Below are 18,301 nucleotides of genomic sequence, written 5' to 3' on the forward strand. Positions count from 1 at the left end.
CTGCCCAATGTGAAGAGAAAGAAGAAAGAAAGAAGAAAGGAAGGGAGGGAGGGAGGGAGGAAGAAGGAAAGAGAGAGGGAGGGAGGGAGGAAAGGAGACCTTTCCAAAGGTCCAAAGTGCCCATGAAAAATTGTGCCTTTAGAATAACTAACTTTTAAGAATTGGGAAAGACTTTGGAGGTCGACTGCTTTCAGAACTGCTTCTTATTCAATGCAACAGCCCACAACCATGAATATGAGTGAGGTAAAAGTGAAATCCAAGACTAAGAATTCAATAATTGATGGTGAGACATAGGTTTGGGAGTGAGTGAGCTGGGAGAGGCATAGGTGTGCACACAAGGAAAGGTAAGTCACAAAAAGATACCAGTTTCATTTAACATGGCTTTAGAGCCTGATTAACAGGTTGCATGTACCTAGGGCCACCTGTTGGTGCATACAGATGAGACATTTGAAAGGTGAGGTCGGTATTAGAAAAGAAGTAGTAATGAAGTAACAAGATGGAGACAGGATCTCCTCTGGGAGATGATTTGGGCAAGTACATGCTCATTATATGGACTTGCTGTAGCCTCATATACTAACTTACTTTACCCATCACTGTTAACTCTTATCAAATGAAGGTTTAATTGTTCATCTTGTACATAAAAGCCTGATTCAGAATTATCATTTCTACAGTAAGTCCCCTACATATGAACAAGTTCTGTTCCAAGAGCATGTACATAAGTCCAATTTGTTCGTACATCCAACAAAGTTAGCCTAGGTACCCAACTAACACAATCGGCTATATAGTACTGTACTGTGATAGGTTTATAATACGTTTCACACAAATAATACATAAAAAACAAACACAAAAAATAAAAAAACATTTTTAATCTTACAGTCCAGTACCTTGAAAAATACGATAGTACAGTTCAACAGCTAGCATCCAGGGGCTGGCATCGAGTGAACAGGCAAGAAGAGTTACTGACTGGAGGAGGTGGGGGATGGTAGAGCTGAAGGACCGTCAGCAATAGGAGACGGAGGGCAGGCTGCATGTGACAATGTATGCCAGATGTGTGAACTAACTTACGTGATTGGACATGAGTACACACATTCACATCTTTGAAAATTCACAACTTGAAGGTCCGTATGTAGGGGACTTACTGTATCACTACTGAGTCTTTCCTGAAGGAATCATCCTATTCCTAAAGGAAACAGAAAACCCAATGCAGTGACAGAAGCCCCCCAGCTCCCACCTCCATGCCCTCACACACACACACACACACACACACACACCCCTGCCACATGGAGACAGACTTTGGCAGAGGAGGGGGTCCTTCTTGGTTCCCTACTCAGACCCAAACTCAGGCTTTCAGGAGGCAGGGGAAATGGGCTCAGACATTCCATACCTGCCTCCTAAACAGTCCCCCAGAAACTAACCCCCATCAGCTTTCCTCTCTAGTCAACTGATGGAAGCACCCAGGATTATAATAATCAGAAAAGTAAAGGCGTCCATTCATTGGAGCCCAGAATGAGCACTTTAGGTGAGCTTATTACCCATGACTAGGAAATAAATTCTTTTTTAAACCATCACCCATGCTTGAAAGAAACCCTCCCAGAGTCATCTCACTGAGACCTTTCTGGGTACCACCATCTCCTCTCTGAAAACTCATTCCTGGCCCTCCTCATGGAAAGCTTGTGTTAGATGAATGGTCTCGGACATGATCCTTTCCTTCAAGCTTAAAGTTCCCTCCTTCAGATCATAAAAGGGAATACTGTTTCCCAGAGGTCTAAGTAGCTTCAGTGCTGAAATCTGTTTCCCAAACTGATTTTTTTAAGTGTTCACTTACATTTAAAAGAAGGGAAGGGAGGATGGCTTGAGGCAGGGGGTGGGGAGTAGGAGAGGTGAACAAAATAATCAGGAGGCAGTGACATCAGGAAGAAAAAGCTTTATTGTTACAGGGAAAACAGCTTCATAACCGAACTCCAATCCAAGTCCTCCAAAGAACTATATCTGAGAGGGGAATCAGGCCAGTGAATGTCAGAGGTTGAACAGCTAGACCTCACAAAGGAATGAACATGGGCAGGAAGAAGAGGGAAACACTAAGCATTTCAGAAGCGCTTCCACTCTTCTTCCGTTCTTCCAAACCAGAGAAAGAGAAGACTCAGGCTGGGCAGGTCCTCAGCACTTTGGCTCCTGAAGTGTTGTTCCTCAGTGGTCTTCATGGCCCAGTTCAGCAGCGGCCCCCAGAGCAGCAGCCAGAGTCTCCAGAATGCTGGCCACTGCCGCTGCCACAGCAGCCAGAGCTATGGTGTCAGCGTCGAAGAGATCGGCGAAGCTTGTGGCGGCTCAGGCAGCAGCCCCGACTCCCAGAGCTACAGCAGCCTCAGAGCTGGGGCCACAGCAGGAGACTGGAGGTGGGCAGGGGGCTGGGCACTTGGGGGGGCACTTGGCTGGGCCTTTGGGGGCACACTTGGGAGGGGGCTGGCACTGCTGCTGGTTTTGCTGGCAGGACATCTCAGCAGGAGCTGAATGAAGCTGGAAGAAAATACAGAAGTTTTAAGTTCAACTAGCCCAAGATAACTTCCTTACATTTAAAACTGAACTATGAATTCACCAGATTTCTTCTTTATAATGATCATATTTTTAAAACCCAATCTCCCCAAATGAGTTACGAGAGGCATGCAAACAATTTCAACCTAGGAACTCCATAGTTTCAAATGAATTTTTTGCAACCTCAAAAAGAGGCCAATCCTTCTTTCCCTTCCACTAATCCTCCCTCCCCTTCCAGCAGAATCCTCCTTTTCAAACCCGCTTTTCTCCTTGTCTTTCTTCAAGATTGTCCTCAGCCTCCACCCAGGGCTTCTGTCTGCCTAAAGCACCAGCACCAAGAGTCCCTCCTGGTCCTCAAGATGCCTTCACTTGGTTCAGCACTGGAGCAGATCACCCAGGAGGCAGGTGGACTGAGGTGCTCTCAGGAGCTTCAGCCTTTTATACAGCCTCAGCTCTGACCTGGCATCAGGCGATGCAGACCATGGGGCAGGATGCTGATGGCATCTTTCACAAGGGGCACAGGTAACAACACTTCCCTCACATCCCAGGGACCCAATTCCTCCCTTCGTAAGCATGTCAACTATTAACCCACAGGAAGATCCCCTGAGAATTGCTGCCCTCTACCTAAGATAGGGATGGAACTTTGCAGATTGCACGCAATGTCTGTCAATCTCACAGGCAGCTCTGCTATGCTCCCCTATTTCCCAGCCTCGGTCAGTAGGGTTCTAGACCTCTGAAATGAAGAGAAGTTCTCTCTTCTCATTGGTATAGGAAATGGGGGGGAAAATTCCCAGCCTGAAATTAAATGAACCTTTTTGGAATAAGGATTGAGATCCAAAATAAAGTGCCAAGCCCAAGCCAATAATCTAATGTGACTTTTTCATTTTTAGATGATGCCATAGCCTGGACTAAGAATGCTTGCTATCTCAGTGATGCTATTTTAAGCAGGTCTCATGCAGATGGTGTGGGTATTTGGGCTTCTCTCCTTACCTGAACTTGACCCTCCAAAAGAACCCACAAATAACACCGATTCGGCACCAACAATCCCTTTGAAAGGGTAGAAAAAGTCTAGGAATGGCTTCTCTTTCCACATATGGTCCTAAACAAGGCAACTTTGGCCTGCCCAAGGTGAGACGGCAGGGACCAGGGATATGCTGCAGGTGGAGCAGGAAAACTAGATTTCGATGGAAGTTGCCAGAAGTGAGGCATGAGTTCTGGTCATAATTAAGAAAAGAGCATCCAATCTGGAAAGATCCTTTTTGTATAGTTTTGCAAAGCCTGTGATGGAACCCTACAAAAAATATTCTGAGGACAAATTAGGTCCACAGGAAAGTCATCAAACTCTGGTTAACTGAAAAGGTAGTCAAAATTTGGAATATTCAGAATGAAAACTGCAGTGAGAGGAAGTAAGACAGGGAGAAACATGAGACACCTCAGCTCTAAGCTGGACAGAGAGACCGTCTCGCATCAGTTCCCAGCTTTGCAAACTCAGGCAAGTTACTTAATCATCACATAAAAGGGGCTAAAACAATTCCTAGCTCACTGAATAAGGAATTATAATGTTCTTAGAACAGTGTCTGGGACTATTAGTTCAAAATGCTAGTTTAAAAATAATTTTATCATTATGGATACTCTTATATACATGAGAAAAGATCTTTTAAATTTCAAATTACTGATCTGTCAATTTTTGAAGCCAAAACTATTGTTTGCAGTATCAGAGCTTAGCCCTAATGTTTTCTTACAGAAAAAGAGTAATCTCTTACTTGCCACTGAAGTATGAGATTATAGGAAAGCTTAGTCTTTATGAAAAAATACAAACAGGAAGAATTTTAAATTCATTTGTAATCCCATCTTTTGAGTATTCTTAATATTTGGATATTTTCCTTCTGTCTCTTTTTATGATTATATTTCAATCTTTTTCATGGTGTATAGTTTTTTAGTGATTTTTGTTTTGTTTTGACTTTACCCAGTCTTTGATCAGGTACTTTTATGAGTTTATCTTACTAACATTTCACCTAACATTGTAACATAAACATTTCCCATGTTACTCATCCTTTGGAGGCGTTATTATGGGCAAACATGGAAGGCCCAGAATCCACTTATAAGTGGTTGGGAGCCTGAGTTCTAGAACCAGTCTCCAGTTCCAGCTCCCCACTGGGCAGCTTGTGACCTTGGGCAAGTGACCTGAGCTCTCTGTCTCACTGCCCTCATCTGGGATATGGGGAAGGTAATAGTGTTTATCTCATAGGATCATTTGCAGATCAAATGAGTTAACATCCATAAAACTCTTGGAATAGTGTCTGGCACATAATAAGCACTCAATCAACATTGAAAGTGAAACCTGATGCTGTCACTTCTACATGTTCTATAAAGACCACCAGGTGGGGAGCCAGAGAGCTCGCATTGGCTACTAGAGCTCTGTTCACCAGGGGATCCTTCTCATCCCCTGTTTGCTGAGAAAGATAATGAAACACAGGCTCTGAATTTCTCAAAAAAGAAGCCCAGTAGAGGTTAAAGGAATTATTCATTTAATACATGAGTGTGATTAATTTTAAAAGGAACAATGTCCATCCCTTTTTACCTATAATTATTTGGGTACATGGCCACCTAGCTGACACACAGTATGGTCTTTGAGTGCAGGCACCCCTAAGGGATCTAGTTTAGTGCTTTGTAGGTAGTAGACACTCAATTTTCATTTCCTTGTCCTGTTGAATTTGCTATTTAGTAAGGAGGATGGATGCCTCCAATAAATCCGAACCCAGATTCTCATTGACAAATTCCAGACCTTTCATGGAATGAGAGAATAGAAGATGTAGAAAGGACCTTGGCTCATTCAGAGACAGTGGTACCCCATCCTGGTGAGGCCTGGGCATCGACAGCCTCCAAAAGTTCCCTGGGTGGTTCTAATGTTCCATCCGGTTGAGAATCACTGATTTAGACCACGCCCCTTATTTTGCAGATGAGGAAATTGAGGCTCAGAGAGAGAAAGAGGCTTGTCCCAGATCACACAGGGACTTAGAGGCTGGATTTCAGATCCTGCTATCAGCCCTCTCTCCACAGCACCTTGCCTCTTGAATATTTTATTTCTTCTTGTGATTCTTTTTCTAGCAAGCTTTATTTTACACAATTTGCTTGTTAAAAATGCCTATTGAAGTGGGGTGAAAATAGTAGTAAACATGATGGATCATTGTGTGAATCTCACGGTTAGAAAATCTGGACATAATTCTTACTGTTAGTTGCTCTAAGTAACCAAGAATCAAGTACCTATACCTTAAAGGCAGTGTCTGGCATCACCAGGGTTGGGCCAGCTGGCAGACCCCAAGAATGCTCCCTAGGGTGGCACTACCTTGATGATGTTTCCTTGACCCAGAAATTCAACCTTGTCCATGTCTTTGAGTTAATCAGTCCTGGCGGTGCTGAGTCACTGCAGCTAACTCACAAGAGACTGATGATGTCAATTTACAAAGAGAAACATGAGTATCAAATGTTGGCCTGATGGGTACATTCTCTTCTGGCAGGAAAACTTCTCAAAGAATTCGAGTCATAATCTGGAGATGCTTGGTGATGGGGGGATTACATAATGGCCTTAGGTTTTGATGGTAAAAACAACTAGACGTCCCCATCAGATCATCTGAACATCTCCTGCCCTAGACAGATTAGGGTGGTGCTGAAAACATCTGCCACCTGGCTGCCCTTCCTCTCTGCTCTTTAGTAGATCATTCTGCTGGAAGGCACCTCATTAGGCGGTCTTTGCTGAGTGCTGCTCTCATCCGTTACATGCTGATTTTGGAGTTTAACATTGGGAAGATAATTTTATTATTTATTTGTCTTATTTTTACTATTCACTATTGCCCTGACACACACTGTGGTAGACAGGATAAAGCCTCTCTTCACAAATATGGCCATATCCAAATCCCCAGAACTTGTGAATGTGTTACCTTATACAGCAGAAAGGACTTTGCAGATGTGAATAGCTTAAGGATTTGGGGATCAAAAAATTGTCTTGGATTATCCAAGTGGGCCCAGTGAAACTTTTTTAAGAGAGAGGCAAGAGGATTGATGTTAAAGAGGAGATGTGTGACAACAGAAGCAGAGGTTGGAGTGATGAACTTTGAAAATGGTCATATGTCATGAAGAGATTAGTGGTAGGACAGGAATAAAACACAGACCTACTAGAGCATGGACTTGAGGATATGGGGAGGGGGAAGGGTAAGCTGTGACGAAGTGAGAGAGTGGCAGGGACATATATACACTAACAAATGTAAATTAGATAGCTAGTGGGAAGCGGCCGCATAGCACAGGGAGATCACCTCTGTGCTTTGTGACCATGAGAGGGGTGGGATAGGGAGGGTGGGAGGGAGGGAGACACAAGAGGGAAGAGATGTGGGAACATATGTATAAGTATAACTGATTCACTTTGTTGTAAAGGAGAAACTAACACACTATTGTAAAACAGTTATACTCCAATAAAGATGTTAAAAAAAAAAAAAACTTCAACATATATTCTACACAACCTTTTAAAAAAAAAAAAAGAAAATGGTCATGAGCTAAGGAATGCGAGCAGCCTCTAGAAGCTGGAAACAACAAGGAAATGGGCTCTCCCTAGAGCCTCTGGGAGGAACACAGCTCTGCCAACACCTTGATGTTAGCTTAGTAAGACCCGTGTTGGACTTCTGACCTACGAACTTGTCTTAAGCCACTAAGTTTATGGTAATTTATTATAGCATCAATGGGAAACTAATACATACACTTAGATTTTTAAAAATAAATTTCATAACATGATTTAATTACTTAAAAGGAGATCAAAGTATTAAAATTATTTCCATTGACATTTGGAATGGAAGGCTCACGTATCTGATATTGACAGGATGCCTTTGGCCAAGGGGAAGTTCTGTTAAGAGATGACAGAGAAAATGCTCAAAGATAAACAAAGATGCAGCCTGGGCTTATGTCCCAGGTCTGTCACTTACCAGCTATGTGACCTCTCTGAACCTGTTTTCTCATCCATAAAATGGGAGTAATAACAGTGTCCATCTCATAGGGTTGTATGAGGATCCCTTGAGATAATATCTATAAAGCCCTTAGCCCCAGACCTGGCATGTAGGAAGGTCTTGGTAATTGTTAGCCACTCTTATTCTTGTTATAATTGCTATTGCCTTTATTAATAGTTATCAGTGACCAGTGGAAACCCAGAGATGCCAGGATTGTTGCTAGGGCATTCCCAGGCCCTAGAGACAGGGATGAGGAAGCCACTATCACTGCCCACTGACAGTTGCCCCAATGAGCTATAATAGGAGCAGACTGATGACTAAGACCCAAAGCTTAAGCAAAGTGGATTAGAAATTTAAAAAAAAAAAGTTTATAGCAAGTTACAATAGCATACAATATGGCCATTCCATTTATATAAGTCTCTCCAAATATGTCTGTAAATTTACATTTAATACATGTAAATAAACAGAAAAAAGTCTGGATGGATCTGTATTAAAATATCAACAGCATGTAATTCTAGGTGGGGAATTCCAAGCATTTCTTTTTTCCTTTTGCTTACTGACTTTTTCTAATTTTCCTGCAATGAGGAAAAATGTGGATTTTATTATCTATGTTACTTGGATTATAAAATGTCTCAGGACATTCTAAACTCACTGAAAGTATCAGAGAAGTCTTCACAAAAATGGCATTTGATGCTTCTATTCAACGTTGCAGATGTTTTGAGCTTCTACTAAGCACCAGGCGCCATGCTTGGTGCTGTAGGCACAGGGAGAGAGCTATACACAGTCCTTGCTCCTGGGACTCAAATGCTGCCCTCCCTTCTCCTCCATGTGCAGCTCAGGTGCCACCTCCCTACCTGTCTGGTCTCAGAAGCCCTCTCTGTCAGACTCTCTGTCTCAGATGCTTCATCACACCCTACCCAGCTCTGTATATGGATGTCATTTACCCTCAAGATCATGAACTCTTTGGAAGCCAGAACTATATGTTATCTTTCTATTGAATTCCTAAAGCTGGGGGAACATGGGTGCCCCGGGTGGCATAGTGAACGGAGCCCATTGGAAGGAAGTGGGCAACGTGGTCCAGACAAGAATCGGTCTCAGTGCCAGAGGCCTGGGGGGCCTCATGGTTCCCGACTCTTGAGCCCAGCTGGGGACTGAGGAGGGGCTGCCTCACCCCATGCTCTGCACACAGAAGGGCCCCAGTGTTTATTGAACTGAAAAGTGACCACTCCAGAGGCAGGCCCTGCACCCACATTTGGGAAAAAGGATTCCCTCCACCCCAAGACACCACCTTCTCTCGAGGTCACAAAGCTCAACTGATTATGTTCACGTTCAGGGACTGAAGACACTTAATCTGATTGTAAACCTGGAGCTTAGCTCCAGACTGGATACATGGTAAGTGGGAAAGGAATCGAGAAAGGGAGAGAAGAAGGAATGAGGGAAGGAAAGAGGAAAAGAAAAAAGGGGGAAAAAGGAAAAGAAGGAAAGAAAGAAATGAACAGAGATGGGAAATGAGTGACAAATACAGTTCTCTCTTCATTCTGCTTCAAGTAGTGGAGATTCTGTTGACAAATTTAAAAAAATAATAGTAAGGTAGGAAGTGAATATCACTTGTAACAAAGAGGAAAGACACCCACACACCCTAGCAACTAGGACATGCAACTGTAGGTTGGAGCTGCCCCTTGTCTCCTTTCCTCCTCCAGTATGTGATCCGCCCACCCATGCCCACCACAGCCTGACTCTCCCCGCCCTGCAAGGCCAAGACTTCTTCACGTCTTCCGTCATGCTCCCGGCTCTGGCAGACAGGCGGAGCATGCCTGAGTCATGCAATAGTGTTCTGAGCAATTTACCGGATGCTTGAAGTCTCTAGCTTAATGACGAAATGACCAAAAATTTCCTGCTGACTTTGTGCCAGTCTTTTCAATGCAAATCCAACGAGTGATCTGGAAATATGACTGGCTCTGTCCTAGGACTGCAGATTGCTCCATCCAGGGAATTTAGTCTCCAGAAACTCTTCTTACTCCCCTTTACTCATCCTCTGCTCTCCTTACCTCTGCCTCAATATCCACAGACCCTCTCAATCCTTAAATGTTCTCCACCATAAGGGTTCCCCATCACTGCCATGTGAGGGCCTCTCTCCCTCCTCCCAACTACCTGTTCTTTATCCAAAGCTTCTGATGGCATAAACCATGTTCCACAGTTGACAGCAATCCACGTGCACAGAACCCACCATCACCACCTCCCCTCCAGGCCCCTCGGTTCCCTCAGTAAATGGTCCCAAGACCCAAGACTGAGAGTCATCCTAGCTTCTCCTTCTTCCTCATCTCACATCCAAAGATGCACCCAGGTTTCCTTTTCCCAGTTCTACTGCCTTCTTTCCTTGGACGCTTACCACCTGTGTAAAATGCAAATCTGAGCCTATTTAAAATTTTCAGTAGCTCCCTATTACCCACAAAGGGGAAAAAAATCCAAGTCCCTCCAAATGGTGCCTGAATTCTTTGTACTATGGCAACTTCTACCTCCCCTGGCTTGTCTCCCCTGCATGGTAGGGACACTACTGCCACATTAAACTATTACCACCCCAAACGTGCCTATATGCACCCCCTGTTAGAACATTCTTTGCCCCCCACTCCTACATGCTTCCAAGGACTGTACTCTGAAACATCTGCCCAGGTGGGACCTCATCACTGGCTCCCTGTAATGGAGTGCCTCTCTGACAGGGCACCTGCTGTGCCCTGTGTTCACGACTGGCCTCCGCTGTTAGATTCTGAGACCCTTTGTGTTAGGGTCTGGGTGTTCCCCCTGTGACCTTGGGGGCATATCACAGTGGCTAGCACATAACAGATGCTCAGTAGGAATAAGACTTCCTGAAAGAGTTCCTCGGGGGCAGATGCCTCACACTGTCCATCACTGTGTCCTCAAGAATGCAGTGCAGAGCGCATAGCATTCAGCAGATACTTGTTGTGTGAAGAAGGAAGGAAGGAATGAGAACTTGTTGTCATTATCAGGGAGGGAGGAGGTCCACAGGGCCATCATAGTCACTGCAGAGCATGGTCTGACCTTGACCCAGCCTGATTCACTGGAAACTGTGACTGAAGTCACATCTCTCCAGCATGTTGCCTTGGGATACTGGGCAAACAGGAGACTTCAAACCCTGAAATTCTGGATCCCTTCTAGATAAATGGAGGGATATCAGGTCCTGCTTGAGTCATTCTTAGACAATCTGGGTCACCTGGAATCTGTCAGAGATCTGGCTCATCCCTCCTCATCTAGAGGATGAAACTGGCTCCAGAAGTCAGGACCAGGGCTCCAGCCACTGAGCCCCACATCCTTTCCATCTCTGTTGTCCGAACCACCTATTTCACTGGCCACAGCTGACCTGAGGGAGGACCTGGGGAGCTGTAACGTGAGAACAGAGTCCGGCAGTGCCTCACAGAGTGTCCACTTGACTGCCGGCTGCCCAGCTGAGGGAGGGGGAGCCCACGGACTTTGAGAGGTGATGGGAGAAAGTCACTCCTGTTTCCTGGGGCTCATCTCTCCAATGGACTGCGTCCTGGGGGAGCAGTAGCTGGGCCTCCGATGTGATGTGCTCAGTCACTGCCCTCCCAGGGAGGTTATTCTGTGGAATCCCTCTAGGTGAGGCCAGCTTTCTGAACTTCTTTCAGTTCCTGGCAGGTATAGCAACATTCCTAGTGCTCAGGGCTTCTCTGGTGCAGAGAGAGCTTGGGCCCTGCACCAAGCTCTTCATGTACCAGGTAGTTGATCCCTTTAGGTTCCCAGTTCATTGCTGAATCCCCAAGACCCAGAAGATGCTTTGAGCATAGTAGAGGCTCATAAATATTTGTGGGAAGAAGGAAAGAAGGAAGGAATGAAGGAAGGGAGGGAGGGAGGGAGGGAGGGAGGGAAGCCATGTGCCACTGTTGGCAGCAGCTACCACTGAGCTGGCTGAGAGTAGTGTGAGCCTCTCTCAGTACCTGGGTACCCCGGCTGAAGCCAACTTCCCAGAACAGAGGCCACCTCCCACTAATCTCAAGAGTGTTGGACACACATTTTCATTTACCGGAGTAGAAAGTCTCTTGGGTCAGAAAGCTTGACAGTCAATGAAGCGCCCTTTGTGGCACATGGCAAGCGCCCTATAATCCTTTGCTCTTAGGTCGTGCCAGCTCTGTCTCTTCCTGGGGTTTTCAGCGCATCTCTCCCACAAGCCCCCCCACCCCACTCTAGCACCATGCAAGGAACTTGTCTCAGAAGCACTGTGGGCCTCAACGACGGAGGTGCCATGTTTCTCACTGGGATCCAGGAGACGGGGTGACTGAAGCGAATCCTATTAGAAGTGGAAGACTCGAGGACCAGTGGTGCACCATTAATAATCTTAAAGTGGAAAAAGAAGTTGAGCAGAGTGAGGACAGTGGGATAAAATTGAATATGAAACAGGGAAATCTACTCTTGAGTCTCCACTCTGCCATATTAACTCTGTAACCTTGGGCATGTCACATTACTCTTCTGAATCTCAATTTTCTCATCTCTAAAATAGAGGTTACTTACATGCTACCCAATCCAATGAGATCACATGTAGCAAAGTACTTGGTGAGCCATAAAGTACTACAAAAATATAAGCTAATAATAATAATATAAACATAATCAAATAATGGTGATTATAATCAACATCAACCTATAAGTAGCTCTGTCCCTCACATAACCCTGCAGCCTTATGTGATGTCAGTGAGCTCAGGGCAGGGGGTGGGGGGGTGGAGGAAGGGAAGGAAAGACCCCAGGTGACAGCTGAGTGTCAACACTCTGCCAGGGCATTGCTGGTGCCTCTCTGGATGACAGTCCTAAGGGCAAACACTGCCCTGGCCCAAAGAGTGTGAGAAAGAAAGAATGAACTTGATGGCTAATCTTTGTGACCCAGCTTTGACCCACGTGGGACACTTCTGATGACTGGGAAATGAGTTCTCTAATTTCTCAGCTGGTTTTGCAGGCCCTTGGGAACCAGAAGCTTGGGCTGGGGGTGGAGCCTGGGCTCAGGCAGTCACTCTGCCTTTGGAGCAGCATATCGCTGTGTAAGATAAGAAGAGGCTGGATGAGAAGACCTCTGCAAGACCCTCCTGCCCGAGAGGATCCCGTGGATCAGTCCTGCAGGTTTCCCACAGGCTCTGTCTTCAGGGGCTCATAGTCTTTGGAATGGTACCCAACACCCAATACTGTTGACACCACCCCTGCACTGGTTCCACTAACAGGCACACCTGGCTTAGAGGAGCTACACTCTGACCTTGCACCAAGAGTGTCATATCCAAAAGACACTTGGAGCTGCTACTGGAAGGTTCATCCATGAGTCAATCATTCCATCCTCAAAAACAGATGGAGTACCTATAATGTGCCAGGCATTGTGCTAGACCCTAAAGATACAGATGAGAAGAAGGCTCAGCCACTGTGCTTAAGCAGTTCCCATTCTGGGTCAGGGGAGTGTTGGGTGGAGAGACACATAAACATACATATACGACAGTATGGTATGTGCATAGACCATCCCAAGACATCTCGGTAGAAGGAAATGGGGTGGGGAGTGATGGGGAGGTAACACTCAATGTTCTGTCTTGGGAGTGACAGCCCTACTCTGCCATGCCTGATGGGAGATGAATGACCCTTGCCCACTCCTTCAACCTTCTAAGCTGACAGGAGATGAAAGACCCTTGCCCACTCCTTCAACCTTCTAAGCTAGGAGCCAGAAAGAATCCCATTTCTGCCATTGATTAGCTAGGTGACTTTGAGAAAGTCACTTGGCTTCTTGGGGCCTCAGTTTCCTCATCTGTAAAATGGAAACTATGATGGCTCTTCATCTAGTCACTCAACCAAACCACAAATATTTTTTGAGCAGCAGCTATATGCTAGGCTTTGGGAACACAGCAGGGAGCAGACACATGCCTCTGATCTCATGAAGTTTAAGGTTCACTGGGGAAGACAGACATTAAAGCAGGACATCACATTAGTGCTGACAGCTAAAAAAGGAGAAGCACAAAGTCCTAGGGAAATGCAAGAAGGGATTCTCATCCAGGCATGGTCATTCTCTCTGATGTTATGGGCATCACTTAGACAGTGAATATGAAAGTCTTCTTTATACTGTAAAGTTCTGTGTAAATCTGTACTGGCCTTTCCTGTGTTTTCCCTTTCTCACTCAAAGCTGGAAGGGTCAGAATGTAAGAAAGATGAAGAGGAAAAGCAACATCAATTGAGGTCTTATATGGCAGAAAGGGATGCTCAGGAGGCCATGCAGAGGGTGGCACAGCTTAGGGCTTAGATGCAAAGTTCAACCAGGTGTCTCTCAGCTGCTCCATGGTAGACAGGAGAATGATTCCCTTTAGTGTTTCCACCTTTAGCCCTGTTCTTTGGCTTCTAGTTAGTAGGAAAGGGGAAGACTGATGCCCAGCCAAGATGCTGAGAGAAAGGAGAGGTGCACCCAGGAGAGAGCAGGGCAAGAAAAGGTATCCTGGCAGGGATGCCCAGGTGGGAAGATAGGCCTGCCCAGCTTTGAACAGAATCCAGTCTGGCTTTGGAATACAGTGAGTGGACAGATGTGGAAACTGAGGTCCAGAGAGGATAATTGGGTGGCCAAGGCAACACATGGTGAGTGTCAGTGGCCTGTTGCTCAGTCTGCTGGTCCCACTACACTGTGAAGGCTGGTTGGTGATGTCATCCTCCCCCTGTTGGTCTCCTCATTTCATGCTCCTCTCCCTCGGCCAATGCCCTCAGGCTCTCTCCTGTCCATTCAAAATCTGCTGTCTGAAAACCATCTGAAACTTACACTAAGTATGGCCCTTTCCTGGGGAATGCATGTGTGTTGAAGCAGGTACTGACCCCAAGAAACTTGCAATCATGGGGTTTCAGGTCTAAGCCCTAGGAGGAACCCCGCACAGTGGTACGTGGTGGTGGCTAAGGTAGATTTCTCTCCAGATGAGGAAACCAAGGCCCAGAGCCAGAGAGGAAAGCAGCTCACCTTGGGTCACACAGCTAGCAAGTGGCAGGACCAGGCCTAGAACCCAGGTTTTCTGAACTTCAGCCCCTTCAAGAAAACTGTAGATGGTGTAGACCTTAGGGCAGCCGGAGAGGACCCCTCCCGAGCTGGAAAGCTTTCTCATGGGATGGCAATCCTGTCCCCATACGACAAGGGGGAAACTAGATACGAAGAATGTAAATTTACTTTCCCAACATCCAGAGGTCTGGGGAGGAATTTTGGTCCCTATCCAGGCCTTTCCAGGTTAGCTGCCCCAGGTCCCTTGCCTGACAGCCACAGTGCAAACACAAGCCCTGGCATCCCCCAGAGTCAATATTTTCTTCTCTGAAGGTGTCATCCTGTTGTTGAGATGGCCCCTGGTGGTGCAGCAGGAAAACCCAACCTTTGAAGTCATACTCCTGTTTGAATCTCAGGTCTGTGGTCTTGGGGAAGTTATTCAACCACTCTGAACCGTGGTTTCCATGTCGATAATGATGGGAGAAATACTGCCTAAATTTGGGACTTGGTCTGACAATAAGTGAGATAACAAATCTGAACTCACTGCATGGTGTCTGACACATGGAAGTGCTCAATGTTTTCCTTTCCCCTCTGCAAACCCTTCCTTTCTATAATCACCAGAATATTTCATGGAGTTAATTTGGAGAAAGTCAGTGATGTGATATAGACAAGACATACTGAAAGTGGAATCTTAAGGGAAATCTCTGGGTATCTTTATTAATACAGGTTCCTACTTCTTTGGGCCTGAGATACTTCAGAACTTGACCCAGCCAGTCTTTACAATACCTAGGGGTCAGGATGCTTGGGTTCTGGTCTTGGATTTGAGGGCTTTGCTCCTGGGTCTTAATTTCCTTGTCTGTGACATGAGAAAATAGGTCAATAATTCAGCAAATTTTTATTAAGCTTCTAATGTCTTCCAAGCACCAAACACACGGCTTGTGTTTGGTATTTGGTGCTTGTGAGGAAAGAGAGATTAAAGGGATGGACATGAGGATGGGTAAGATGTGGTCGCTGCCATATAGGGACATAAAACCTGGTAGTAGAAGCCAAGAAACCCATGAGGGAGCTGCAACAGCAGGTGTTTAAAAGCACAGACATGGAAACCAGTGTACTGAATTTGAATACCAATTCAACCTTGGGCAAGATACTTGACTTCTCTGGGACTTGGATGCTATAAAATGGTTCCTATAAATTATATATCATATTAATATTATATTAATATATATGGTACTATTAATAATATTTATAGCAATAGTATTATATATTATATTATTATTTATTTGTAATATATTTATATTATATAGTTGTATTATTATTTATTATATATTAATATTAATATTAATTATATATTATATAATATATTAATATATAATATAAATTTATATTATCTAACTTAAATATTTATATAAATATATTAATCTATTAAAGCACTTTAAATAGTGTCTGGCTCAAAGTATAAGCACTATGTAAGGGTTTGGTATTATAACCAGGTTTACAACATAGAAGGCAGACCATAGTTGCATGCTTTGTAGAGGAAGGCACAGTCAGTTCTGATTAGTTGAGATTGGTAGCATTACATCAGGCCTTAAAGGAGAAGGAGGTTTGTAGTGACGTCTGGGCGGCCTCCTGCTCTTTAGGTCAGATCACTGGAATCCAGCCAAATCTCCAAGATGTTCCACCAGTTTTGGACTGATGCTTTTGATTCTGTCTCCCCCTACTGTCCAACGTGTATAAAGCAAATTGGATGCTCAGTCTCGTCACTAGAGAGGTGTTAAAACCCTGACATGGAGAGCTTACAGCCTTATTCAAGAGACTTGGACAAGTATGTGACATAGCTGTGGAATACGAAAGAACAATAGAGAGAGGAGAAGCTGAGTAGAAGGGAAGTTTGGAAAACATGTATTCGTTTGCTAGGGCTGACATAACAATGTACCACAGACTGGGTGGTTTAAAACGCAGAAGTTTATTGTCTCACAATTCTGGAGGCTAGAAATCCAAGATCACGTTGTCTACAGAGTTGGTTTCTTCTGCAACCTCTCTCCTTGGCTTGGAGATGGCCACCTTCTCCTGTGTCTTCACATGGTCATCACTCTCTGTGTGTCTGTGTCCTAATCTCTTCTTCATATATGGACACCAGTCATATCGGATTAGGACCCACTTTAATGGCCTCATTTTACCCTAATTGCTTTCTTAAAGGATCCATCTTCAAATAGTCACATTCTGAGATACTGGGGGTTAGGATGTCAACATATGAATTTGGGCATCACAGTTCAGCTCTTAACAACAGATGAGAGGAACGGCCTCCAAAAGTGACTCCTGTACTATCACAGATCTCCATGGACAGCAGGACAAGGATGGAGATGAGGCAGAAACAAATTAAGATCCACGCCCACCTGAGAAGTGTTCAGCAGACTTTAGAAGATGGAACGGAGATTACGCTGAGACTCAGGGAACAGCGAGGTGAGGCAGTTTCCAAGCATGAGCTTTGAAGCTTCTGCCTCTTGGGCACCAGGAAGTTAGTCTCCATCATAGTCCCTCTCCACGGCACCTTAACATTTCTACTGAAGCGCCAAGGAGTTTGCAGGTATTCCTCCAGACTTACTGAAAAAGAGGAGAGCCATCATGAGACCATCACTGACCCACCCCACCAGCCTATAAAGACTGGACGAGACATTATAGAAGCATTCCCTGAAGTGGGAAAGTTGCTTGGAGTAAGGAATCGATATCTCTGGGGAAATGGCTGTGGCTTATTTTCCCTTTTCTCCCCTCGTGAGTGTGAAGAGTTAGTTTTTACCACCTCTCAAGCCAAGCAAAGGGACAAGAAAACCACTCAGAGATTGGTGGTACCTGCAGGAAAGTGAAATGGATATATCCAATCCCATCTGGATGCTCAATGCGCTGCAGAAATTCAGAGCCCAGAATAGAGACCAGTGAGGGGATGCTTTTTTTTTTTTTTTTTTTTTTTTTTTTTTTTTTCTGTACGTGGGCCTCTCACTGTTGTGGCCTCTCCCTTTGAGGAGCACAGGCTCCGGATGCGCAGGCTCAGCGGCCATGGCTCACGGGCCTAGCCGCTCTGCGGCATGTGGGATCTTCCCGGACCGGGGCACGAACCCATGTCCTCTGCATCGGCAGGTGGACTCTCAACCACTGCGCCACCAGGGAAGCCCCAAGGGGATGCTTTGAAGAGCTTACCCTGTGCCCCTGGAGTTTGGGAAGCATTCCTGGTTACAAAGGTTGGATTACTACAGCACCAGCCCAATCCATCTCCTGAGATCCCAATGCACAGAAGATGAAAGGATGCCCAGAAGAAGACCAATGAAAGAGAGAAGGAGAGAACTTGCAGGAAAGTGGAAGCTCAGACCATCCACTTCTCCCTACTTACTGCAGGTTCCTGGGCCATGGGTTAGGTCTGAGGTCATGAGGCAGGAAAAACCATTACATTGTGCTACACTGAAGTCTTTAACCCCTGAAAGTTATCAGAAAGCTGTATCATTTGCCAGAGAGATTAAGGGACAAAAAAAGAGATTGAATATAACATTTTTAAAGTATACGATTTGATAACTAGATAAATAACCCATTTTCTATCTATGAAATACTGAGTTCAAACTTGCAATAAGTTCCAAGAGCCATTTTCCCACTATCAGAAGTTATTGCTGACCACATACATGATTATTGCTCTTTTTTTTTTTTTTTTTTTGTGGTACACGGGCTTCTCACTGTTGTGGCCTCTCCCGTTGCTGAGCACAGGCTCCGGACACACAGGCTCAGCGGCCATGGC

The 18,301-nt window shown here is 45.1% G+C and overlaps 1 long non-coding RNA gene across 8 annotated transcripts in view; it reads right to left on the minus strand.

Annotated features, from left to right (window-relative positions):
* Nucleotides 1-1,942: 1,942 nt before the first annotated feature.
* The window catches only part of LOC102977973 (uncharacterized), a 29,905-nt gene continuing 13,546 nt past the window's right edge, over nt 1,943-18,301 (minus strand). For 4 of the 8 annotated variants that reach the window (XR_008617121.1, XR_008617120.1, XR_002890625.3 and 1 more), the window contains one exon: nt 16,435-17,124. This is a non-coding gene — a long non-coding RNA (uncharacterized lncRNA). Of the gene's footprint in view, nt 2,515-16,434; nt 17,125-17,905; nt 17,990-18,301 lie in introns of those variants that run through there. The other 4 variants (XR_008617123.1, XR_008617122.1, XR_008617124.1 and 1 more) reach the window with 3 other exon arrangements.

The sequence above is a fragment of the Physeter macrocephalus genome, chromosome 4, assembly GCF_002837175.3.
Source record: "Physeter macrocephalus isolate SW-GA chromosome 4, ASM283717v5, whole genome shotgun sequence".
Lineage (NCBI taxonomy): Eukaryota > Metazoa > Chordata > Mammalia > Artiodactyla > Physeteridae > Physeter > Physeter macrocephalus.